General features: G+C 34.3%; 1 long non-coding RNA gene and 1 other non-coding gene across 9 annotated transcripts; one reads left to right on the top strand and one right to left on the bottom strand.

Annotated features, from left to right (window-relative positions):
- Window positions 1-269: 269 nt before the first annotated feature.
- LOC136209593 (uncharacterized) lies at window positions 270-3,609 on the bottom strand. 8 transcript variants are annotated; one of them, XR_010677592.1, is made up of 6 exons: window positions 3,522-3,609; window positions 2,996-3,066; window positions 2,819-2,920; window positions 2,477-2,750; window positions 1,720-2,329; window positions 270-1,630 (listed from the first exon to the last, which is right to left on the bottom strand). It is a non-coding gene; the product is annotated as an uncharacterized lncRNA (long non-coding RNA). The 8 variants fall into 8 exon arrangements; XR_010677591.1 differs by having other exon boundaries at window positions 2,996-3,040; window positions 3,522-3,605; XR_010677594.1 differs by lacking the exon at window positions 3,522-3,609 and having other exon boundaries at window positions 270-546; window positions 671-744; window positions 1,529-1,630; window positions 2,819-3,503.
- Window positions 3,610-24,196: 20,587 nt separating this feature from the next.
- On the top strand, window positions 24,197-24,303 carry LOC136210086 (small nucleolar RNA R71). Its single transcript, XR_010677794.1, has one exon. It is a non-coding gene; the product is annotated as a small nucleolar RNA R71 (small nucleolar RNA).
- The last annotated feature ends 2,325 nt before the right edge of the window (window positions 24,304-26,628 follow it).

Genomic DNA, 26,628 nt, shown 5'->3' with positions numbered 1-26,628 from the left:
TGTCAAAATATCAAGTTAAGATGAAGCTATTATGTTAATGTTATGACAGTTTTTATTTTCCTGAATGTCGTTGTAACGTAATTCACATGACATAATTTGTATTAAATCTTGTTGTTGGAACGTAATTAGTATGACATTTTCTTATAAGAATTTTGTCATTGTTTTTTTGTTTTGTTTTTACCTCTTCCATTAACCTGTATAAATAACCAAAGTTTCTTGTAAATAATGTGCAAATAACCTTTATATATAACAATAAACTTGTACATATGTGAAGATCACAATCCTAACCAAAGGTTTATCATTACAAAGCTAACATTTAACTATATAAGAAGCCTAAAAACTATACATGTACACAATTCGACTTAAAACCAACAAAATCACAAATGTGCCATAATGTACATAACATAAGCTAACATTTAACTTAGCCTAACAAAAACTCCACCATGCCTTCAATAACATTACTTGTTTTGCCCATTCTCTGCGGACTTTCATATCTCGTGCAAGACCACACCACCAAAGTTGATATTTTGCCCAAAAATTCTGAAACTGTATTGCCATAAGGTAAAAGGCAGTAAAATAGCATCTAAGAATTGAATGTCGTATATTTAATAATGTCATATTCAACACTTGCAATTAGGAAAACAAAAACAACATCAAGATAGGGTATTACCCGCTCTCTTAATTTGCTGACGAACATTGCAAGGTTTGGCTTCTACATTAATCTATGTGATTTTGGCTTGCAATCTGGATCATGAAATTTAGCAAAAAAATCAAGAAGAAAATGTTGTCTTTTATCTCAGCAAAGCTAACAAAACATTAACACTAATAAAACTGCACATTATGTACGAAATAGCACAATCTTATATATAACCATTGAGTAGGTTACAACATACTAAAAATGCATAATATAAATCATTAAGTAGTTCATATGACCACTAAAAAACACTGAAAAGGAACCTCCTGCTATCACTTAAATAACATAAAGCAAACCATATTACACAAATGATATATGCATTTTCTCACATAAATAACATAGATACAACAGTATAAATATAATAATATAAAATAGTATAAATACAATAATATAAATATAATGAATTTACAATAGTATAAATACAAATCACGATACAAATAAAGACAAGGCTCAACAACTACCAAAAACATATTAGTTAAACAATTAAAGTACAATGAAGGCAATGAAGGACCTAGATTGTAGCTATATATTTCCTAACCTCCCAAAACATGTGAGAAACTGAAACTCAATCAACAACTCAGATCATATAAAATGATTTGTAGAACTTCAGATCAAACAAATTACGGGCAACATAAAAGTAACCCCATGACATTAAATTCATTATGTCAGTGAACTAGAGTGGTCTGGCATTGCAAACAATATACAGGGTTGTGCAAACTATTAACCATGCATATTATGGCTAGTTGGTCCTGAGTCAGATAACATACTAAAGTGCAACATTATTAAATAAACAAGAAACAATCAAATGAAATGCTCTAGGGAAAGAGGATACACCCCACTCGGAACGGCAGTTCAGTACAAACTTGATCCAAAGAACTTCAAATTCAGGTCACACCGACTTCTTCCACATTATCGAATCAACTAGTATGGTAAGACCTGTGCTGAGCAACATTTTGTAAGAACTAATATTCAGAAACTATACTGATTGAATAAAATAACATGGACAAAATAATGTACTGATGTACCTATGGAAAGCAGTGCCACCCCGGCTCAATATTTAATTGCTTGCCACAGTGAAATAGATTTAGTCTGGCATCACTAAACTGCAATTCTTATTAAGAGGCATCAAATGCGTACCAAGACCTCGAAAGAACATATGAATGATTCAAACAACATCAACATATATAAAGGATACATCAAGCATACAACACAGTCTAGGAATTGCCCCCATTCCTAATGATACAAAATTGAAAAACTATTACTGAAGGACTCACAGAGTTCTATGTAATTCTTTATTGTTCTGGGAATAAAGTGATGTACACATATCTAGATAATGTCATACAGCACAGACAAGTAATCGGAAGTTCCACTCAAGCTTTTTATTCCTTTTAGCTAATAATCAAGTAATAAGGACTAACCTAAAGACCCAATTAAGGAGAAAAACTACAGAAAAGAAATAAAATTTTCCTTTCATTTTCAAACAAGTAGTCGCTAGATTTTGCCATGATAGATATGCAGTCAATCTGTAAGTTATGGGAATTGATTAAGCAACAAAAGTAGAGTACCCTGATCCGTTTCCCCATTGACGAATTAAAAGGCTGGTCCGATCAAGTTTCCTCTCTATTGCTTAGAGAGCTGCAAAATGAAATATACTGGCTATTGAGTTATAACAACCCATGGCATCAAATCAATGAATCCTCTTCTATGAAGAGCGAAAACAACATAAAGCACATCAAACTGATGAAACAATTGAGGAGGATTCAAATATGATTATTTCCTTACCCAAATGTAGCAGGTGAAGAATTGAGGACTTCTGGAGGTACATATGCAGTTGTACCCATAAATGTGCAAGCCTTATCATCTGCGCAGAGAATCAACAAAAACTAATTTATTCCAAGCCTCAAAGCATAGTCAAAATATTTATAGATGATAATATTTTATCCTTATCTGAGGTTGCATTTGGAATGACAGTAATGCGGCTATCCTGTATTGGCTTCACACTTCCAAAATCAGCAATTTTAATATGTCCATCTGCTATAAGCAGCAAGTTCTCTAGCTGCAATTTAAAAACGCTTAAGCAATTTTCAGATGCCAATCAAGAAAGCACAAGGATCCAAAAGTTACCTTGATATCTCCATGTATTAATCCCATACTATCTACATATTCAAGAGCATCCACAACTTTTGCAGCATAAAAGCGAGCTTCTTCCTCTGATAAACGACCATTCTGTAGCACGAAAGAACACCTCTAGTAGTACTAGTTTAGAACCAATTCAAAATCAACCCAAATGGCAGTACTTACCTCTAGCACGAACACAAACTTCAACTCAAACACCTCTCACTCGAACTTCAACTCAGAACACGAAGAAACAACTATTTTACATTAGGGGCTTCATCAAGTAAATCATTTTTTTCCAAAATCATGAATTAGAATCTCAATGGGCAAGCTTCAAAAAACACACAACCAACACAAAACAACCCACATGTTTAATCAAACGAGTGTGTATCAACAATTCATATTGCAACATGTTTAATCAACAATCAACATAGATTCAACAATTATAACGCAGAACGAAACCCAGAAAAAACGAAACCTATAAACAAAACCCAGAAACCCAGAACAGAAACAAAACCCAGAAACTCAGAACAGAAACAAAGCTTTGAAACCCAGAACCCTAGAACATAAACAAAGGAGCGAAACCCAGAACAGAAAAAAAAAAACCTAAACTTAGAATACGAACTAACTATCCCATTGCAAACCATTTTATAAATGAAACCTAAACTCAAATGGTAGAATTAATCAAATATAGAAACTCAAACCATTTTACCTCTGTTAGACTCGGAACATGAACGAAGCACACTAGTAGATGGAGGGAGCAAGGTGAGATGGAATTTTAGGAGGGGGATATAAGAAATTAAGGACGCAGAAGAAATTAGGTCTTTAACTCTCTTTTTTATATGGCCTATAAAAGTTTGGGCGCGTTAAAATTGAGTACTTTTTGCTCCGCCCGGAAAGTTAGAAAATTTTAGATTTTTGTTTACTCACAACAATAACAGTTCAATTTAATAAGTGTCATCTGATGGTTAAATGACTTTTCAATCGAAATCGCGTTTCTTTGCAATAACAGAAGACTATAATCGTAGCGCACATGAGAATCGATCATGTTTTTAATTAAGCCTTCAGATGACATAATTGTAAAATACTGTCACGAAAAAATATCAGACGACACGAAAACAAATGTCTGTCATGTATCTTGTGTCGTGTGAAAGGGAAAATAACATAGTGTAATTAATACCCAATTAATCCTAACAGACTATAAACCTTAGAAGTAAATTTTATAAGTTTATTAATTGCATTTTTCTAAAAACGAAAAGAAAAAGTTTAGATCATATTCCATCTATATCTATACTATATGTTGTTATCGTCGTAATTTATAGCATTTTTAATATTTAATTACTAGTTATTTTGTACTATTTTAATAAATTTTAAATAGTTTTTGTATATTTTCTTCATTTTATGTATCTAAGCCAATTTGTGTGTTTTTTAGGTACTTTCGCAAGGTTTTCGGCACAAATAACCAAGTCGAGGCTTAAGGCGACAACTCGGGAGTAAACGGGGCTAGAAAAAAGGAATTTTAGTGACACCCAGCATACACTTCGTCGCGGATAGGTGCTGTAAGATAAAGTCCAATTGTTTACACTAGGACAGATTTGACACATTTTCGTATTTTCAACTTATCTCCCTCATACGGACTCGGATTGAGGCGATTCAAAATGTGTTGGAAAGCTAAGAGAAAGATGAACAAATGACTAATAATAATCATCTCCAAATTCTAAGTGCATCAGGCCCAGAAAATTATCCAAAGTTGATGAATATGTTGAAGCATAAGATTTCTTTCACATCTTTACACATTTCAACTCCTAAATTATTAAAATCGTCCCCCATGCTCTCTTAAATGCTAAATTCAGATGATAAGGAGTGGGAGGCCATAAGGATGACTTGGTCTTTGGAATTATGTGTGTCATTTTACTATAAAATGAGGCATTGGGTGCCATTTGAAAACACACCAAGCTTAGGCTTAATTCTTCCCTCTATAATGTTATTTTGCTGATTTTTCTCCTTAAAAATCAGTTGTTTGTGTTGTTGTTATTGTTGTTAAAGTGTTGTTTGTGCAAAAATTCATCTAATAAAAGTAAGTTTTAAGTTACCGAAGAAGTTCGTTCGGCAATCGTTATTACGGTTTCTTCTAAACTTTAATCTTTTTTTATTAATATGAACTCTATTATCTATTTTTCTAAGGTGTGTTTTAATCTAATCATGGGCTAAAACCTCCTTAACTAAGGCTAAAAGCGGATCTTAACCTTAATTATATGGTGATTACGTTTAATCTATTTAAGTTATCTTTATCCTTTTTGAGAACTAACTTATGATTCTTAATGCTTGTAGGAGATGGGCCAACTCTCTACTTGAATATAATTAATCGTTTATATTGACCGTGATTAAATTGATTAATCGAAATTCATAAGTTGGACCTAATGACCATTTAGTGTGGCTTATTGGTTTTCTAAGGTTTTTTCATGAATCTTATTACAAATCGTTGATTTATTACTTGAGTTGGACCAAGGGAAAGTAATAAATCGAAGGTTTGGAAATAAGAAAACTTAATGCTTCTTTGGATTAATTACTTGAGCCGGTCGAATGGAAAGTAATTAATCGAAAGTTTAGAACTAATTACTCGAGCAGTTTTTCTTGAATCTTAAGTAATCACTTTAGCCGGACCAAGGTAAAGTAGGTTAAAAAAGTTTAGATTAAATCTTATTACAAATCTTAGTACAAATCTTAGATTTATTACTTGGACCGGACCAAGGGAAAGTAATAAATCGAAGGTACAAAACAACTTAAAAAGGGTTAGGTGTTATTACCAAGTAAAGAGGTTAAGTGAAGCTAGAAGTCTTAGTTTCTTTTATTATAAGCGATCTCTCACTTAATTTGTGTAATTTCATTTCATTTCTTGCTTAAGTCTTAGCTTGGTTGTCCAACAAACTCTACATTTCGGTTGTTTAAATAATAGATAGTGAGCAAAAAGATTAATACTTATAATCACCATCCTCGTGGGAACGATACTCTACTTACACTTTATTACTTGATACACGACTAGGGTACACTTGCCTTCACATGCACGTATACGTAAAACGCGCATCAATAATAGCGGAAACAGAGAGAAATAAGGAGAAGTATTTTAGAGGTCTTTTTGATGAGTTGTCAACGTAGTAAGAAAACAAAATAAAAAATATTTGATTAATTAAAAATAATAAATTTATATTTATAGTATATTAAACTAACTAGCCTATTAATTAAAATAATAAAAGATAGTAAGAGTTACGAGAAGATGAAAAAACACAAAGTAAAGAAAATCCAAGTCACAAATAAACTTTTATATAAAGCATGATAGATAGTATTCCACCATATATTCATTGGTCATGATAGATAGTATTATATTTCTGAAGATAATTATTGGAGATTTTTTTCATATGTTGTAGTTATTTTGTTCTCAATTGTGTTGTTGTTTTTATTTTTATTAAACAATAGTTGTTATAGTTTCATCTTTTAGATCCATTTTTGTCATTACCCAAATTCTATACCTCTCGCTACTTTATCAATGTTTTTTTTTATTTGTCTTTTTTTTTCAAACTGATATCTCCAATTGAATAAATCTTATAGAAATAGAAGATGCATGGACAACTAAAATTGGAAAACACAAAAGTTTTAAAAATTACAAGAAATTCTTATGTTTCCAAGGTAATTATTCAATTTTTTCATATGTTGTAGTTATTTTTTGTTCTCAATTGTGTTGTTGTTTTATTTTTATTAGTTTCATCTTTCAAAGATGAAATTCCATTTCTGTCGTTACCCAGATTCCATACATCTCGCTACCTTATCTATGTTTTCTTTTTTTTATTTGTCTTTTTTTTTCCTTTCAAAATGACTAAAATAAAGATCTTGTATATTTGCATTCTTTTTTAGTACATGTTGTTAGATGTTATCGTTTCGATTATTAACTCTAACTAAATTTAGATTTTCGGCTTTATATAAACTCAATTGTTAGCTTTAGTTGAAGTTAGATTAATTTTTCTAATTCGGAATATGTTGAAATCCACTCATTTTTTTAGTTTGAGTTTATCTACTGAAATGGATTATATTTTTTTTATTTTTTATGCATTTTGGTACAAATAGATATAAAATTTTACATAATAGTTGTTCATTGAAGTTGAAGGCATATTGAAGAAAATATTAAATATGTATTGAAATATTATACTTACAATGAAGTTTATTTCAATTATAAATTATGTTATATTATTATTATCATCATCATCATCATCAAGAAGTTATTTTTTCTCAGTTCTTTAGACAAAGAGATTATAAGCGTCTAATACACTTGAAAAGATGTTTATTCTTGAAGAATTTGATTATGCTAGATACGAATTCAAAATGAATGTAAATAAAAATAAATTTTGATGCTCAAGATCCTAAAAATGTACATTAATTATGCGATATTGAGATAATTGCTTTTGCAACATTGGTTTATATAGTTTTTAACTATTATATTGTGGTTTGTACAAAATTGTTAGTATTTCAAGAGTTTTTAACAGATGAAAATGAAACATGACCATAGGACAAGTTGTTGGAAAATATTAATTAAAAAATATTATTATTTGAATTTCTTTAAATCCTCAAATGTTGAGCATAATGATTCTAATTAATAGAATTAATTTCACATATTAATTTTGTACTGAGTGGTTACAATTGTCATTTAATTCTATTTAACTAAAATTAATTTATGGACCTGATACTTCATTAAGAAAAAATAAAAATTTTAATTAATGGGTAAAAAATATTTTCACTCTCCTCTTTATATGTTTATATCTTGACATTCCCTCTTATTTTCGAAAAAAAATGAGAGGAGGATAGTTCTCTCCTAATTATCTTTTTTGTCCATATATTTTTGTTTTCTATTCTTTTGTTTGTTTTTCTTCATTACGAAATTCAAGAATATATAATTATTAGAAAATATTAATGAAGCCAGATAAGTGATATCTGCGAGCTTGACTAATATTCTATACAATGAAAGAATGAAGAACAAGTTGATTGAATGTCTTGATGAGATATTACGAGATAAAAATAGGAGAAATCATCAATTTAAGCTGAGTCAATTGGATATATTGGTTATTGTAACATAATGAAAAATTGTATTCAAATACTTGATTATCATAAAATTCCATCAAGCAAAATAATTATCATCAAGATGAATTTGTGACTAATTCTTATTAATTTTATTTTTCTATATATAACATATTGAATTAATAAAGTTTCTTCATGTGTAACATTAGAAAAGTATTGATTGTAATAGTTTATAGTTTATATAATATATTGATGTTGCTTACATTTTAACATAGATTGTAACTCTTTTGTATCGTAGATATAATATTTAATTTTAATTGTAGTTTAATTCAATTTTTGTTTAATATAGATTGTAATTCTTTTGTATCGTAGATATAATATTTAATTTTAACTGTAGTTTAATTCAATTTTTTATTTTTCATTATATTCTAATATATTTCTTAATTAATCTCCTTGTTGAACAAAACTCTACTTCGAACGATCAATCAACCACACAGATAAACGATTTCACAGATCGCAGATTGGATCTTGAAACAACAATCAAAAGAATACACACAGAATTTACTCTGGTTCGGCTTAAATGCCTACATCCAGCAACTTCACTAATCAATGGAGATTACAACAAGATTGAAACAGTTTCGTCTCAAGAAACTCTCGTGTTTTCCCAATCCCCAACTCAGTATATCACAGTGTATACAAATGACTTCGATAAGATAAGAGCTTACTAAACTACTTCCCAACCTAAACCTTTATAGGCTTTACAAGATTGTGAAAATACACAAGATACCCTTTACTTAAAATGTATTAACACACTAAGACCATGCTGACTTGATGACTCAGCATCATGCTGACTTGTTGACTCATAGTCATGCTGACTTAATGACTCAACATCATGCTGACTTGTTTACAACACCAAGACCATGCTGACTTGATGACTCAGCATCATGCTGACTTGATGACTCATACATGCTGACTTGATTACTCACAGTCATCATCAGCACATCAGCTCGTGATAGAAAAACAACGACTTACAATCTCCACATTGTCTTTCTAATCACCCCATCAACTAGTGAAGAAAATATGCTCAAGGACCACTGACCATCCTAACCAGTTTCAAGCAATGTTCAAATTTATTACTTTAAACAGATTTGGTCAACATGTCGGCTGGATTATCCTCAGTTCCCACTTTCACCACCTGAACAGTACCAGTGCTAATCACATCCCTGACGAAATGCATCCTCACATCTATGTGTTTGGATTGCTCGTTAAATACTTAATGTTTTGACATATGTATAGCTCCTTGGCTATCACAGTAAATCTTCAAACCATCAATCTGTGTCACTCCAAGTTCCGTTAAGACCCCTCTCAGCCACATTGCTTCCTTTACTGCCTCTGTGACGGCAATAAACTCTGCCTCGGTTGTTGACAAAGTCAACTGACTGTAGATTTGCCCTCCAACTTATTGCCGTTCCAAACACTGTGAACACGTACCCGGTTTGAGATTTTCTGGTGTCAATGCTACCAGCATAATCAGAATCAACAAACCCTGCTACATCATCCACTAAGGCCTCAGCTCCACCATAACTCAAACCTTTACTTAATGAGCCTTTGACATACCTCAGAACCCACTTCACTGCTGACCAATGTGCTCTCCCTGGATTTGCCATGAACCTGCTTATGAGACTCACAGCATGAGCCAAATCTGGGCGTGTATAGACCATCGCATACATTAGGCAGCCTACAGCACTGGAATATGGCACCCTCTCCATGTCTTGTTTTTCCTCATCTGTCTGAGGACTTTGCTTACTGATGAGCTTGAAGTGACTTGCAAGTGGAGTGAGTACGGCCTTTGAATCCGTCATACTAAAACGTTCTAACACCTTGCTCAGGTAAGCTGACTGACTTAGAAATAGCTTCTTTCTTCCTCTGTCTTGTGAAATCTGCATTCCTAAAATTTTCCGTGCTGACCCGAGATCCTTCATCTCAAACCGTGTGTTTAGTTGTGTCTTTAACTGATTTATGGCTGCTTTATTGTGACAAGCTATAAGCATGTCATCAACATATAACAAGAGATAAATCTTAGAGCCATCACTAAGGTTTCTACTATACACACACCAGTCATAACTAGACCTATGAAAGACCTGACTTATCATAAACTCATCGAACTTCATGTACCACTGTCTAGGGGACTGTTTCAGACCATATAGAGATTTCTTAAGCAAACATACCCGCCGGTCTTTATCTCCTATTTCAAAACCCTCTGGTTGTTGCATATATATGACCTCATCTAGGTTTCCATGAAGAAAAGCAGTTTTAACATCTAACTGTTCTAACTCTAGGTCAAAACGGGCTACAAGAGAGAGAATAATCCTAATAGACCTATGTTTAACAACCGGAGAATAGATTTCATTAAAGTCTATACCTTCCTGTTGTGTAAACCCTTTGGCAACTAACCTAGCTTTAAACCTAGGTCTCTCTACACTGGGTATCCCTTCTTTTCTTTTAAACACCCACCTTGGCCCGACCAACTTCTTATCGGGAGGTTTATCTACCAAAATCCAAGTCTCATTTTTATCAAGAGATTTTATCTCATCCTTCATTGCGATAAGCCACTGTTCCTTATCAACCGAATTCACAGCTTCCCTATATGTTACAGGTTCAGATTCTTGTACTTCCTTAGCAACACTAAATGCATAAGCTACAAGGTCCTCAAAACCATATCTAACCGGGGCCCTAGGGACTCTTCTTTCATGGTCTCTAACAAGTCTATAGCTTTGACTGGATTCAGTAGGATTACCACCACTCACTTCTTGCTCGGTTTGACGGGTGTTCTCACTATTTTCTTCAAGCTCCACCTCATTCTTAATGCTCTCAAGGTTTTGAATGGTTTCAGGAATACTCGATTCTATCTGAGTTTTCTCTTAGTTTTTCTGATAAGGAAAATCCATCTCATTGAACACTACATTTCTGCTCACTATGGATTTCTTATAACCAGGTTCTAGGTACCACAACTTATAGCCCTTGACTCCTATAGGGTAGCCTATAAAAACACATCTTAGAGCCCGAGGTTCTAGTTTTTCTTGTCTAACGTGTGCAAAAGCCGAACAACCAAACACTCTAAGTTTTTCATAATCCTCTGGGTGATCTGACCACATTTGCATAGGTGTTTTAAAACCTATAGCAAATGATGGGCACCTATTGATTAGGTAAAACGCAATTTGCACTGCTTCAGCCCAGAAATACTTAGGGAGACTGGATTGGATTAACATGCACCTAACTCTCTCTATGATAGTCTTATTATACCTCTCTGCTAGGCCATTCTGCTGTGGAGTTCTAGGAACATTGTGATGCTTGGTTATACCCGACTTCTTGCACAAAGTGATGAAATCTTTGTCAAGAAACTCCAGACCATTATCGGTTCTCAATCTTTTGATTTTCTTTCCTGTTTGATTTTCCACAAGCACTTTCCAATCCTTGAACGTTTGCAAGGCTTCATTCTTGTGAGCTAGAATATAAACCCATACTCTTCTAGAGTAATCATCAATGAGGGTCATAAAATAGGTCCTCCCACCATGAGACTTAGTTCTTGTTGGCCCCCATAGGTCAGAGTGAATGTATTCAAGAATGTCCTGGGTTCTATGGGTTGCTGACTTAGGAAACTTGACTTTACTAGACTTCCCTAAGACATAGTTCTCATAGAAATCTATTTTTCCTATGCGATCTTTACCAAAACAACCCTGCTTCCTAAGTTCATGTAAACCTACTTCACTCACGTGACCTAGTCTAAGGTGCCAAAGAGTGGTTCTATCTGTTTTGGACTCGGTGAGATTTGCTGCAGAGACTAACACAATACTACCTAAGAGAGTGTACATGCCATTACTCATGGTACCTTTCATAAAAACTAAAGATCCTCTAGCTATTCTTATGATACCCCCTTCGGCTCTATAATTGTATCATTGTTTATCAAGCGTACCTAAAGAAATTAAATTTATTTTCAGTTCTGGCACATACCTCACACCGGACATAATCCTTTATTGGCCATCGAACATCTTCAGCCTGATGGAGCCTTGACCCAGTACCTTGCACAACTTATTGTTGCCTAGAAGAACCCTCCCACCTTCTTCTTGAAATTCTTCGAACCACGTCCTGTTGGGAGTCATATGGAACATACACCCGCTGTCCAGGATCCAGTCGGTGTTTGGATATTTATCAGTGACAGCAAGAACTTCAGTGCTCTCATAACCTTCTTCTACCACGGCGGCTTCGCCTTGATCTTTAGGTTGGCCTTGGCTCTTCTTTCTTTCAGGACAATTTTTTCTGAAATGTCCTTCTTTATGGCAGTGCAAACACTTGTAGACTTTGCCTTCTTTAGTGCCTGAGGATGGAGTCTTGGACCTTTTTTCGTTCTTGTTCTTTGGCTTGTGAGAGTCCTTTTTCTCAGACCTTCCGCGAACAAGCAATCCTTCCGCAGCTTTAGTGTTGGTGCTGGCCTCAATCTTTTTTGACTTTAGAGCCATAAGAACTTCTTCCAGGCTTAGTGTTTCTCTCGCGTACTTCATTGTTTCAACGAAGTGACTGAAAGAATGGGGTAAGGAATTCAAGATCATTATGGCCTGATCTTCGTCTTCAATCTTTACCTCTATGTTCTCTAGGTCAATTATGATCTTTGAGAAATCATCAAGATAGTCTTCGACTGGCTTGTCCTCATTCATCTTGAAACCAAAAAGTCTTCCCTTCAAATAAACTCGATTGGTGAGCGTCTTCGTCATGCACAACTGTTCAAGCTTGAGCCAAACCCCAGCAGCTGAGGTTTCCTTAGAGACTTCTCTAAGCACCTTGTCACCAAGATACAGGATGATCGTACTGTAAGCCAATTCAAGAAGCTCTTCTTTCTCCTCCTTCGTCATCGTCGCGGGAAGTTCTTTCTCCCCCTTTAGAGCCTTCGCAACCTTCATCTGGACCAAGATTGCTTTCATCCTCTGTCTCCATAGCGCGAAATCACCCTTACCGTTGAAACGCTCGATCTCGATCTTTGTGAAACCCATTGATCTATTCTTGATTAGCTCTGATACCAATTGTTGAACAAAACTCTACTTCGAACGATCAATCAACCACACAGATAAACGATTTCATAGATCGCAGATTGGATCTTGTAACAACAATCAAAATAATACACACAGAATTTACCCTGGTTCGGCTTAAATGCCTACATCCAGCAACTTCACTAATAAATGGAGATTACAACATTGTTGAGCGATTTCCGCAAGTGCACGGTTTCGCTTGTAGTAATAAAAATAGCGATCCCACAGGGATACGTTTTTTAACGAAAAAACTTATTTTTGAATCTGTTAATTTCGAACTTGTTAGATTTACTATTAATTGTAAATGAAAAGTGAAATTTGTTTAATTGAAAAAGTGAATTTTATTTAATTGAATTTGTGAACTTTGAGTACTTGAAAATGCTGGAATAAGATTATATATTAGAATATATCGATTGTTAGAAAGATCTTCTGATTTAGGGATGAATTTTACAAAACAGGAACATTTAGAACTTTTTAGAAAAACAAATGAATGTATTCATTTGCATTAAGCAAAGAAAACAACTTAAACTTTGTATCAATTATGATGATGAAATAAATGACGGAACCTCTAATTAATTGGCTTTGAACGTGACAAAACCCTTTCGGAATAGTTGCCCTTACTCAAATTAAAACTTTCGAGATGATAATTTGCCTAAGTGTTCAACAAAGTTTCCTTGTAATGATTTTGAATTCAACTGCGTATTAATGAAAACACCAGCCTCACTTATATTGGATTGGTTACCATAAGTGCTGCATAATGATTGGTCGAATAGAACGGACTTTATTAGATGAAATATAAATTGATACAAGTTTACAGAGAACATGGAGCATCGAGTTCTTCGAGGGCGTGCAAGTGAACGGCTTGATCGGTTCCTTTCCTTGGGTTTCCTTAGAGGTTGTCAAGCTCAGGGGCGAACACTCTACTCAATCTTCTCGCTGTAACTTCGTAATAGGGATTCGGTCGGCCACTACCATGATGCAAACTAAACTTGGAACAATGTCTAAACGCTACTGAGTTGTAATTAAACTATAAACAATATGTGTACCTCATCTTGTTTTGTACAGAATCTAATTTCTAACTCTCGAAATGTTTTTACTTAGAACTTAGACATAAGTTCTACGCTCTGATTCTATATCTATATTATAACATTTCATATCATATTTCTCCTTAACATCAACTCTTTATTTATAGATGTTGAAGGGTTGTGTTTGAAGTGATGTATCCTTTGGTTAAGAGCCGTGTCCGTTGTGAAAGGACGTCTTTATCCACTTGAACGAACGCGTTTCTTGGATTTCAACATGTGTTAAATGCTCTTTGCAAAATTTCTGCACTTACCGAGGATAGGAATCCTCGGCCGTGAATGACGTAGCATTAAGTTGAGCTTTGGACGAAGGGGAGAAATGGCTAAACCATGCGTGTCGCGGCCGCGGGTTGGGGATTCACTGTCGCGGCATGGTGAGTTTTCTCACTTCTTTGCTTTCGTTCGTATCCTCGACTTGGTGCTTTCGATTTACGTCGTCTTTGACTCCTTTTGTAGGGTTTTTCTTCTGTTTTAGATCCTTTTTCTTTCCTATTTGGATTTTACCAAATATTTAGGTACCTTGCAAGAAAGAAAGATATTCGAGAGTAAAAGTAATCTAAACAGATATAAACAACATAAATTTGTAATAATAATGATGTAAATATTAATGATATTTTAGGTATATTTTGGGCTTAACAAATCTCCACACTTAATCTTTTGCTAGTCCCGAGCAAAATTTCACTGAACTTATTCCTTAACTAATCTCTTTATGAAAATAAAACATATATCTTTGTGTTTACTTTTTAAATTAGTTAAGCCGAAAAGACTAACTTCGCATGGCAAATTTATACGCAAAATATCAAACTAACTTAGTATAAATACGATATATCATTCGTCTTGTATTTCAATGTTTAAATTGAAGTATTCGGGACGATGTAAGCACGCATGTTATTGAGTCTTTCATCTCAAGGCATTTCAAAGCACCAAATTTCCTTTCCCAAACTTGAATTATTATATATGAGTATTAAGTTTATTTGCTTAGTTACGCCCGTGATAAGGGTGGTCTCGATCGTAACTTTATATGCATTTGTTTGTGTTCGCTTAAGAGGTATCGACCATGCCATGGGTGGACGCAATCGTTACTTTAAACTTTAAACACGCTTAATTTTTTCTTATTTAAACGTTCCTTTCATACCTCGATTGTGATAAGGGTGGTCGCAACCGTGGCCAAAAGTACGCTTATTAATTTCTTCCCTTTCATACCTCGATTGTGATAAGGTTGGTCTCAATCGTGGCCAAAAGTTAAGAATACGATTTATTGATTAATATAAATTGGGAAAAAGAAAATTAGCACATTCATCCTATATTGACTTAAAATTCAACATGTATTATGGCTATAGTTTCCTTAAAAACTTCAATTGGTGTTAATGTAAGACAAAATCAAAACCGAGCTAAAAATTGTTAGTTCAATTTAATGCCTATAAACCTAATTAAAAATTTAAAATAAGATTTATTGTATCATGAATTTCATGATATAAAATAGAGATTAAAATGAAAGAATTTATTACTTAAATACATTCACTCGAGACAATTTTTTACTTAAAATCGTGTCGAAGATTTGTGAAAAATTTGAAAAATATTACCCGTATAGAAATATATTATTTCTATCGATAATGATAACCTAAAAATAATCATAAAAGAAATTTAATTTATGATTAATTTGATAAATGTAAAAATGATATTTCATAAAAAATGTTAAGTTTTTTTTCATTTGTTGCAATATATTTAAAAAAGTGTTGCAATATACGTTGCATTTGTATTTTTTGAAAACAAGTGTTGCATACATTCATTCATTCATTCGTTTGCATAAAAATGATATATGTATATCTCCTCCCACACTTAAATTGCACCATGTCCTCATTGGTGCAAAAATGGAGATAAAACATTAAAGATAAAACAGACGAAAAGAAATGAAAGATATAGCAAAGAAAAACATTCAACATAGAACTAAATTGAAATGGAAAGTGAAATTGTACGAAACATAATAAAGATAAAAATGTACGAAACTGAAATTAAAACAAGATAAGATGAAAAAAAAAGATAAAACCTAAGCATGCGGCGGGGAATCCGGAGGTGTTGGTGAAGTTTCCACATTTCGGCGACGGAAAAACGAAAGCATCCGATGCCGAGTCGATCCCGTGCTCCCAAAACAATAGCGGTGATTAAATTGCCGAGAGGGACTTGAGTGGTGTGAGCCCTCGAAGCACGATACAAATTGTCAAAAATCATTCCAATGCTATCAACCCTTAAACCCTTGAACAAACAATCCCAAACAAACAAATCCCGGACTTGAATCTTCGAACTCTCAACAAGACCAAAAAGTGAAAAACTCAAATACTTGTGCAAGAAGAACACACAATTGTCCTTAATCAACTTGCTTGAAGTGTTTTTAGAGTCAAAAGAAGTTTGGTCGGAAAGAGTTTGCCAAAAAGAGTTATTGTCAAAATCCCGAGGCTTATCATAAAAATCACTAGTAGGGAAACCAAACATATTTCCCATAGCCTCATAATCAATGGTATAGGTAGTACCATTATTCCTAAAAGAAATTGTCGTTCTCTGTTTGTTCAACTTCAAAGTAACTAAAAACTCAACCACATATTCTTGAATTTGGGGAAAACGCATAGAAGCAAAAGTTTCCCATCCCAAAGTTTCAATAAAAGCAGTAATTTGTGTAGTGAAGTTCAACTTTCTTACCGAATCAAAGTCAAGAAACTGCATGTCCACGAACTTACGATTGGGGTTTGAAAAGTGCTTGAAACGTCCAACTTCTTCCTCAGAATGAATGTCGAAATAAGCCCCGCAACTAATACGAAGGCGATTAGCCTCGGTGACAGCCGGCTTGTGTCCAACACGCTTTGCTCTAGGCATGGTTATGGTGGTTAGGGTTTAGAGAAAAAGATGAAAAGAGAGAAAAGCTCGAGGTTGAAGATGAAGTAGAAGTTGTATGGAGACTTGAATTGAAAGGTTTAGGTGATTGAAAAGGGTAATGAATAAATTGGGAAGAGTAAAAGTAAGGTATTGGGAAAAGTTGGAGGTGATGTAAGGTTTGTGTAAGTAATAGGTATATATAGGGTTGAATAGGAAGATTAATAGGTAGAGTAGGAATAGGAAGAGGTATAGGTAGAGGTTGAATAGGAAGAGTAATAGGTAGAGGTTGAATAGGAAGAGGTGGAAAAATAGGCCAAAAATCCGGACTAGGTGTTGCATAAACAACGCGTGTCGCGACCGAGGATGTGTATCCGCGGCCGCGGTGCGCGTTTGGCAGCGAATTGTTTTCTGAATTTTTGAAGGAAATTGCTGAAGTTACCGAGAATTCAGTAATTCTCGACCGCGGATCATCCTTTGGTCACCCAAATTCTGCATATTAACTCCTATTTGTGTAATTTCTTGATAAATCCTATCCTGAACTCCTTGAAAATGTTATCTGTACTTAAAAACATAAATGTAAAACATTAAATGATAAGGAAAACCAAAGGTTTATCCTTATTAATGGGAAAAATAAATGAAAATGCTTTAATTAATGAATGTTAAATGAATAGGAAAGGTTTGGAACTCAAATTAATTGAAGCATTTATGTTCATTTATTAATGTAAGTTAAATGAATCTTTATTTAAGGAATTGAAACTTAGTTATTAACATTTAATTAGTAATGAATGGATTAAGTTTGCATTTAATAGATGCATTAGTGTAGAATTATGAAATTAAATGTAACCATATAATCAAAAACAGGAAATAATGCAAAAGAGAAAGTTTTATTGAAATAGAAATATGTACAACATATTTACAAACAAAATAAATAAAAGCTATGCTAAAAATTCGTCCCTTTCAATCGGGATTTTCTTAGACTTATAGCGGTCTATTTTCATCTGCACGAAGGCTTGACGTTCTGGTGCAGAAAGAAAATTTGGTCCCGATCGAAAAACTCGTTTCACTAGACCTTCATATTCTAAAAATTCATAGTCTAGTGTCGGGAAAGATTCAACATCACTCCAAGGAACAGAAATACTTCCCTTGGTCCCTAGTATTATTCCACAGATAATATTCCCGAACCCAACCTTCTTAGCCTTGGATCTAGACGCGGCAACAAGACCCTCCATCAGAATCTTAGAAGAATCAACCACGTTGCCTTGAAATATATCTCCAAGTACATAAAGATCAGTTTCTTGGACGACACTACTGAACGTGCGACCGAACATACTGTGACTCATAAATTTATGCAAATACAGCATAGAGCTGGAGTAAAAAGACTTATTATAGGCAAGTTTAGGATTGAAAGGCCAGATCCCGGTGAGCATTCGCCAAATATCAGTGGATTTCATGTCTCTTCCATGATGACGTTTGGTAGTATCCTTCAAGGGAAAACCAAACCAAGCATGTAATTCAGGATATCCAAAAGTGAAAGTTTTGCCATCCCGACGAAAACTAAGACGCACCCTACGCTTGTTAACAAAAGGAACCGTACAGAAGAACTCTAATATCCAGTCTCCAATTATAGGAAACTTCATATCAACAAATCTGGTCCATCCTAAGCGTTCCATGTAGCGACTCATATCGTCTTTAATTCCTAATTGAGCATTGAGAAAGTTATCCATGTATAACATTCCGACAAAGAATGTGTATCGAAGCCTCAAGAAGCGCCTTCCCTCATCATGATTGAAGATGGGAAAGTTACATCCATAATGCTCTGATAAATCAACACGCTTATTGCGTGAAGCAATAATTTTCTTAGATGAAGCGTTTGAGGAAGTCATGGTGTTTGGAATGAGTAAGGAAGAAAGGTTCTGAACTTAATTTCTGGGTTGTTGAATGGTAAGAAAATCAGAGAATTGTTCTGATAGAGATGAAAAGAAAATGACAGAAAACTGAACCTCTAGAACCTATTTATAAGATCTTAGGACGAAAAGAGGTGTTGTTTTGAAGTGAAAAGGCATAAAACAGACCTTTTAAAAATGAAGAAACGCAATTATTCGTTTCCGAAAAGTTGTGTCTGCTGAAAAGTTGAAGAACAAGGGTGAATTTCTGCACAAATTCCCCGTGTCGCGACCGAGGATGCTGACCCGCGGTCGCGACACGCTGATTTCCTTGCGGAAATCAGTTGTCAAAACCCCTAATTTCTTATCCTCTACCGAGAATCCTCATCCTCGGTAAGTTCAGAAATTTTCCTGTCAATTTGAAACTTATTGAAGTCAGAATTCTCAACTGAGAATCCCAAATCCTCTGTAAGTCCAGAAATTTTCCTAGCCACTAGTCATACCCAAATTCTCAACTGAGAATTTTAAATTCTCTATAAGTTCAGAAAATTTCTTACCTTCTTAAGAATTCTATATATTTGAATTCTCAACTGAGAATCACAAAATTTCTTCTAATTCACATTAAATTCCTAAAAATTAATTAAAATCATGACTTGAATATATTTTTTATATATCTAAAATTCTAATATAAAATGATATAATCTAAAACAAAACAAAATAAAAATAAAAATAATAAAAACTAACTATTAGAAAAATGAAATGATTTATATGTCAGGAAATCTTGTTACGAAATTAGTTCCTATTTCGGAAATATTTTCGTAATAAATTTTACATCTATTATCATTAACTTTGAAACGATTACCGTTGGTTTCCTCAAGTTCTAAAGAACCATAGTCGAATGTTTTGACGACTAAATACGGTCCGGTCCATCTGGACTTAAGTTTTCCTGGAAATATACGAAGCCGTGAATTAAATAACAGCACCTTATCTCCCACATTAAAGTGTTTGACTTTGATCTTGGCATCGTGCCATTTTTTCACTCTTTCTTTATAAATCCTCGCATTTTCATACGATAGATGACGTAACTCATCTAACTCATTTAAATTGAGCAAACGTTTCTTTCCTGCTTGTTGTAAATCAAAATTAAGTTTTCTAATAGCCCAATAGGCTTTGTGTTCTAATTCAACTGGTAAATGACATGCTTTTCCATATACTAAACGATACGGAGTCATTCCTATTGGTGATTTAAATGCAGTACGGTATGCCCATAGCGCATTATTGAGTTTTTGTGACAAATCTTTTCTTGATGACGAAACAGTTTTCTCTAGAATCCATTTGAGTTCTCTATTTGAGATCTCCGCCTGACCATTAAACTGAGGATGGTATGGCGTTGACACGCGGTGGCGTACTCCATACCTTTTCATAAGCATATCAAAATTTCGATTTATGAAATGGGTACCGCCATCACTTACAACGAATCTAGGACAACCAAATCTACAAAATATATCATCAAGAAAATTAACAACTATTTTAGAATCATTCGTAGGGGTTGCAATTGCTTCAACCCACTTCGAAACATAATCAACGGCTACTAATATGTAAGTTTTACCATTGGAAGGCGGAAAAGGTCCCATGAAATCAATTCCCCACATGTCGAAGATTTCAACTTCCAATATGTTTTTGAGGGGCATCTCATCTTTCCTTCCTAAATTTCCCGTTCTTTGGCATTTATCACAACGAGTAATAAATGAACCAACGTCTTTAAACATCGTAGGCCAGAAGAAACCACATTCCAATATTTTAGCTACCGTTTTATTAACTCCATTATGTCCTCCATATGAGCTGGAATGACATTCCGTTATTATAGATTCGTATTCATTTTCTCCGACGCATCTCCTAATTATCCCGTCACCACATGATTTGAATAGAAAGGGATCTTCCCAAAAATACTGTTTAATATCGAAGAAAAATTTCCTCCTTTGTTGGGAAGATAATCCTTCCAGAACAATATCGGTTGCAAGATAATTAGCAAAATCTGCATACCATGGTGACATGATACTTTCTATTTGATAGAGATGTTCATCGGGGAAATCATCTCGTATACCGACAGTTTCACCTATAGGACCGTTTTCATCTTCTAGTCTTGATAGATGATCGGCGACAAGGTTTTCTACTCCCTTTTTGTCTTTAATTTCTATATCAAATTCTTGTAACAACAAAACCCATCTAATCAGACGCGGTTTTGCATCTTTCTTAGCAAACACATAACGTAAAGCTGCGTGATCTGTATAAATAATAACTTTAGATCCTAACAAGTATGACCTAAACTTATCACATGCAAATACTACGGCTAACATCTCTTTTTCTGTTGTTGTGTAATTTAACTATGCACCGGACAATGTGTGACTTGCATAATAAATAACATGTAATCTTTTATCCTTTCTTTGACCTAAAACACATCCTACTGCTAGGTCACTTGCATCACACATGATTTCAAAAGGCAAATCCCAATCGGGTTTAGCAATTATGGGTGCACTGACTAAAGCTGTTTTCAATGTCTCGAAAGCTTTAATACAATCTTCATTAAAATCGAAGGTTGAATCCTTCATAAGCAAATTAGTAAGTGGTTTGGAAATCACAGAAAAGTTTTTTATAAATCGTCTGTAAAAACCTGCATGTCCTAGAAATGATCTTACTCCCTTGACAGTTGTTGGTGGGGGTAATTTTTCTATTACTGAAGTTTTCGCTCTATCCACTTCTAATCCTTTTTCAGATATTTTATGACCTAAAACAATTCCTTCGTCAACCATGAAATGACATTTTTCCCAATTTAATACTAAATTCGTTTCTTCACATCTAGAAAGAACTTTATCTAAGTTTTTTAAACATGCATCAAAAGAATCTCCATAAACTGAAAAATCATCCATAAATACTTCCATGATATCTTCGATGAAATCATTAAAAATTGTAGTCATACAACGTTGAAAAGTTGCCGGTGCATTACATAGACCAAAAGGCATTCTCCTATATGCAAATGTTCCATAAGGGCATGTGAAGGTTGTTTTATCTTGGTCATCCGGGTAAATATATATTTGAAAGAATCCGGAATAGCCATCAAGAAAACAATAAAATGCATGACCGGCTATCCTTTCGATCATTTGATCAATGAAAGGTAAAGGAAAATGATCTTTCCTAGTTGCCTTATTTAGGTTCCTATAATCTATACAAACCCTCCAACCGGTGGTGGTTCGCGTAGGTATTAATTCACCTTCATCATTCCTTACTACAGTTATGCCTCCCTTTTTGGGTACACAATGGATTGGACTAACCCATTCACTATCTGAAATAGGATAAATGATTCCATTGTCTAAAAGTTTAGTAATCTCATTTTTTACTACTTCTTTCATGTTCGGATTTAAACGTCTTTGTCTATCCGCTTTAGGTGGCTTATCTTCTTCTAGGTGAATCCTATGCATTACAATACTAGGATTAATTCCTTTTAAATCTGAAATTTGCCATCCCATACTTCCTATTCTATTTCTAACAACTTCTTTCAATTTTTCTTCTTGATTTCCTGTTAATTTGTTAGAGATGATTATAGGTAGAGTATCACTTCCGCCTAGGAAAGCGTATCTCAGATGGTTCGGTAATTCTTTAAGTTCTAATTTAGGTGGAATTACTACTGAAGGCGGAACTGGTCCATCTTCTCGAATCAAAGGCTCTGGGTCCTTATCTTCTAATTCTTCACTCATTATAGGTTCTATTATTTCTTCTCTTTGAACAATGTCATTAACACATTCTTCAACTAAATCAAGCTTCATACAGGCGAAATCCTCCATAGGATATTTCATTGCTTGATTCATATCAAACTCGACCTTATCGTCACCTATTCTTAAAACTACTTTTCCTTCCGACACATCAACTAGAGCACGTCCCGTGTTCATGAATGGTCTACCAAAGATCAGCGGACAATTAGCATCATAAGCAAAATCTAAGATAACAAAATCAGTAGGAAAAATAAACTTGTCAACTTTTACTAAAACGTCTTCAATTATACCATATGGTCTTTTAGTGGATTGATCCGCTAATTGCAAAACCATATTGGTACGTTTGATGTCTTCTTCTAAACCTAATTTTTCAAAAATAGACAATGGCATCAAGTTTATACTAGCTCCTAAATCACAAAGACAACTTGGGAATTCCATATTTCCCAATGTACACGGAATGATAAAGCATCCGGGATCTTTGAGTTTAGTAGGTAATTTGCTTGATACTATCGAACTACAATCTTCAGTAAGTGAAATGGATGAAATTCCTTCCCAACTAATCTTTTTTGAAATTAAATCTTTCAAGAATTTTCCATAGTTAGGAATTTGCGTAATTGCATCCATGAATGTTAAATTTATATGCAAATTTTTAAGCTTATCTAAAAATGATAAAAGTTGTTTATCATGGTCCTTATTTCGGACCCTGTGTGGAAAAGGTGGTTTTGGTACAAAAGGTTTCGTATTAGAGTCAATTGGTGTATTTTTTTGTTTTAATGTATCTTCTTTGGATTTTGGTAAATCATTTCCAGGTAAAGTTGAATTTCCGGGCATTTCCGGACCTAAGTAGTTTTTCCCTGAGCGAAGAGTGATAGCCTTAACATGCTCTTTCGGATTTTCTTCTGTTTGGCTGGGAAGACTTCCCTCTTTGCGGGATGGAATTGATTTAGCAACTTGTCCAATTTGAACCTCCAAATTATGGATGCTAGATGATTGGTTTTTGATAAGCTGATCGAATTTACTTTCGATCCGTTTAAAACCATCGTCTTGATTACTTACCTTTCCATTCATAGCATCTATAAATTTGTCGATTTTCGAAGATAAAGTGCTAATCGTATCTCTTGTTTGATTTTGATAATTATTTACACGATATTGATTAGCATTTGCATTATTATTATTATTACCATCTTTCCAATTAAAGTTAGGATGATTTCTCCATCCAGGATTATAAGTATTAGAATAAGGATTAGTAGTTTGGTTTTGTCCTTGGACAAAATTTACCTGTTCTATCTCATTCATACCTTCGTAATCAATGTCTCTCTGGATTGGATCATTAGGATCGCATGGTGCCATAAACTTATCAATTTTGTGCGATAAGGCAGAAAATTGGGCTTGTAACATTGCTACTGGATCAAGATTCATTATACCTTTAACCGATGATGTACCTGAGGATGATGGTTTCGCCGTTGGTATATGTCCACGCTCTGCGGGCCACATACTGCTGTTGATTGCCATTTCCTCCAAAAGATCTCTTGCTTGGGCGGACGTCTTCTTCATAAATAACCCTCCAGAGATAGCATCTAATGAACCTCTAGTCGTAGGATTTAATCCATTATAGAATGTCTGCATTAAAAGTGCATCTGGCAGTTGGTGGTGTGGGCATAAACGTTGAAGTTCTTTAAAACGTTCCCAAGCTTCATAAAGAGTTTCATTATCATTTTGTGTAAAAGATGTCAACTCTTTGATGACTCTTGCGGTTTTTGCTAAGGGAAAATATTTTGATAAAAACGCTTGGGCTAATTGGTCCCAAGTTTCAAATGTTGCAGCAAGCATAGAAGTTAACCAAATTTTTGCCTTATCCTTCAAAGTGAAAGGAAAGAGGCGAAGTTTGATTGCTTCGGCTGTTATATCAGTAATTTTAAAAGTATCACAAATTTCTAAAAAATTTGTCAAATGTGCATTAGGGTTACCGGCCATTCCTGGCCTAGCATAATCCATAAGTGTCGGTGGATCGGTCATATTTTCTGGCTGGTCTACTTTGGTTTTTAAGGGTGTTTTGTCTTTGTTTTTGTTGTTTTTGTTGTTTTTCTTAAGTGTTCTTTCAATTTCTGGATCAAAAGGGTCTGGTGGTGTGCCCGAATTTCGCGAACTGCGCATGAACTTGAAATTGTTACACGAGCCAAACTACCTTCAAAACAAAATTGAAAACAAATATGTTATATAAACTGAAAATAAATAAAATATAAAAGTTGTATAAAAATAATGGTAAACCTAGATTCGAAAATAAAATGCGAAAAATAAAAATTTTGTCAAAAATTTTGGCGTATCCCCGGCAACGGCGCCAAAAACTTGTTGAGCGATTTCCACAAGTGCACGGTTTCGCTTGTAGTAATAAAAATATCGATCCCACAGGGATACGTTTTTTAACGAAAAAACTTATTTTTGAATCTGTTAATTTCGAACTTGTTAGATTTACTATTAATTGTAAATGAAAAGTGAAATTTGTTTAATTGAAAAAGTGAAATTTATTTAATTGAATTTGTGAACTTTGAGTACTTGAAAATGCTGGAATAAGATTATATATTAGAATATATCGATTGTTAGAAAGATCTTCTGATTTAGGGATGAATTTTACAAAACAGGAACATTTAGAACTTTTTAGAAAAACAAATGAATGTATTCATTTGCATTAAGCAAAGAAAACAACTTAAACTTTGTATCAATTATGATGATGAAATAAATGACGAAACCTCTAATTAATTGGCTTTGAACGCGACAAAACCCTTTCGGGATAGTTGCCCTTGCTCAAATTAAAACTCTTTCGAGATGATAATTTGCCTAAGTGTTCAACAAAGTTTCCTTGTAATGATTTTGAATTCAACTGCGTATTAATGAAAACACTGTTGAAACACCTTTCCACAGGATTTTGATTTGACAAAATTAATTAAGTGAAATTAAATATTCTACAACACACTAAGTTTAAATGCTTTGATTTATTGTTACTAATGTGTTTGTTCAATGTTGAGTTTATAATTGATTATAAAACATAAAGATCATAAGGCTCAAGCCCTATACGGAAGCCAAGGCCCAAGTCAAACAAGCCCAAGAGCACTCAGCCCGCGTATTTCCAAAACACTGCCGTTGAAGTAGTGAAACGCATGCTGAGCAAAGAAGGATCGAAAAGATCCACGTAGACAACTTCGGCATGAAGCTGCTGAGTTGTCTCGACAAAACGTTCAAGACAGCCGCTGACCACAAGACAGCTTCCAGACAAAGTGTTTCCTCTTTAAATAAAGATCAGAAGACACAGCAAGCTGTCTAGTTGACGTTACCCAAAATGGAGGAACATACTGTCACACTGACCGAAGAACAGAAGACGCTGGAATCTGATTGGCTAAGAGAACTGCTGGCAGATTGAGTGAAAACGACCTGTAGCCGTTTCCCTCCAACGGTTATTTCGAAATTCGAAATAACCAGAAGCTCTCACAGCTCTCTATAAATAGAGCATTCAGAATCCACATTCAACAGAGAACTTTGAGCAAAAGCCGTTACGCTGATCAAACGTATACAAAAGTTCTCCATCAAAAGCAAAGCAAATTCTTACACTACAAGTCTATTCATTTGTGTAAAAGTCTAGAGTGATTGATCCTCAATCATCTAAGGTGTTCTAGCAATTGTTGTTTAGGACAAATCTTTATCATTTCTAGAAGTAGAAAGGAGAAGCTGAGTACTCGGTTTTAGTACTTGGTGAATTAGAATAGAAGTGAGTAGAGGTATAGAGGAAGGTACTCTTGTTATACTCAGCTTCTGATTTGTAAAAGGTTTGAGGCTCTACCTTTAAAGAGCTCAGTAGAGGATTTGAAATCTCGGAAGTGTTCCGGGGACAGGACGTAGGCTTAGAAGAAGCCGAACCTGGATAAATCTGCTGAGTGAAGTATTTCTAAACCTTAACTTCTTATTGATATTGCTTGCTTAAAACAAACTAAAACTGACCAAGTAAAAGAGGTCAAGCTGAGTTGTGCGCTACCAACGAGTTGGTTCAGGAATAGACTCTAAGTGCTATCTCCTGACCTAAGC

Source organism: Euphorbia lathyris, chromosome 10 (assembly GCF_963576675.1).
Source record: "Euphorbia lathyris chromosome 10, ddEupLath1.1, whole genome shotgun sequence".
Classification (NCBI taxonomy): domain Eukaryota; kingdom Viridiplantae; phylum Streptophyta; class Magnoliopsida; order Malpighiales; family Euphorbiaceae; genus Euphorbia; species Euphorbia lathyris.
This window is presented reverse-complemented; position numbering and strand designations above follow the sequence as displayed.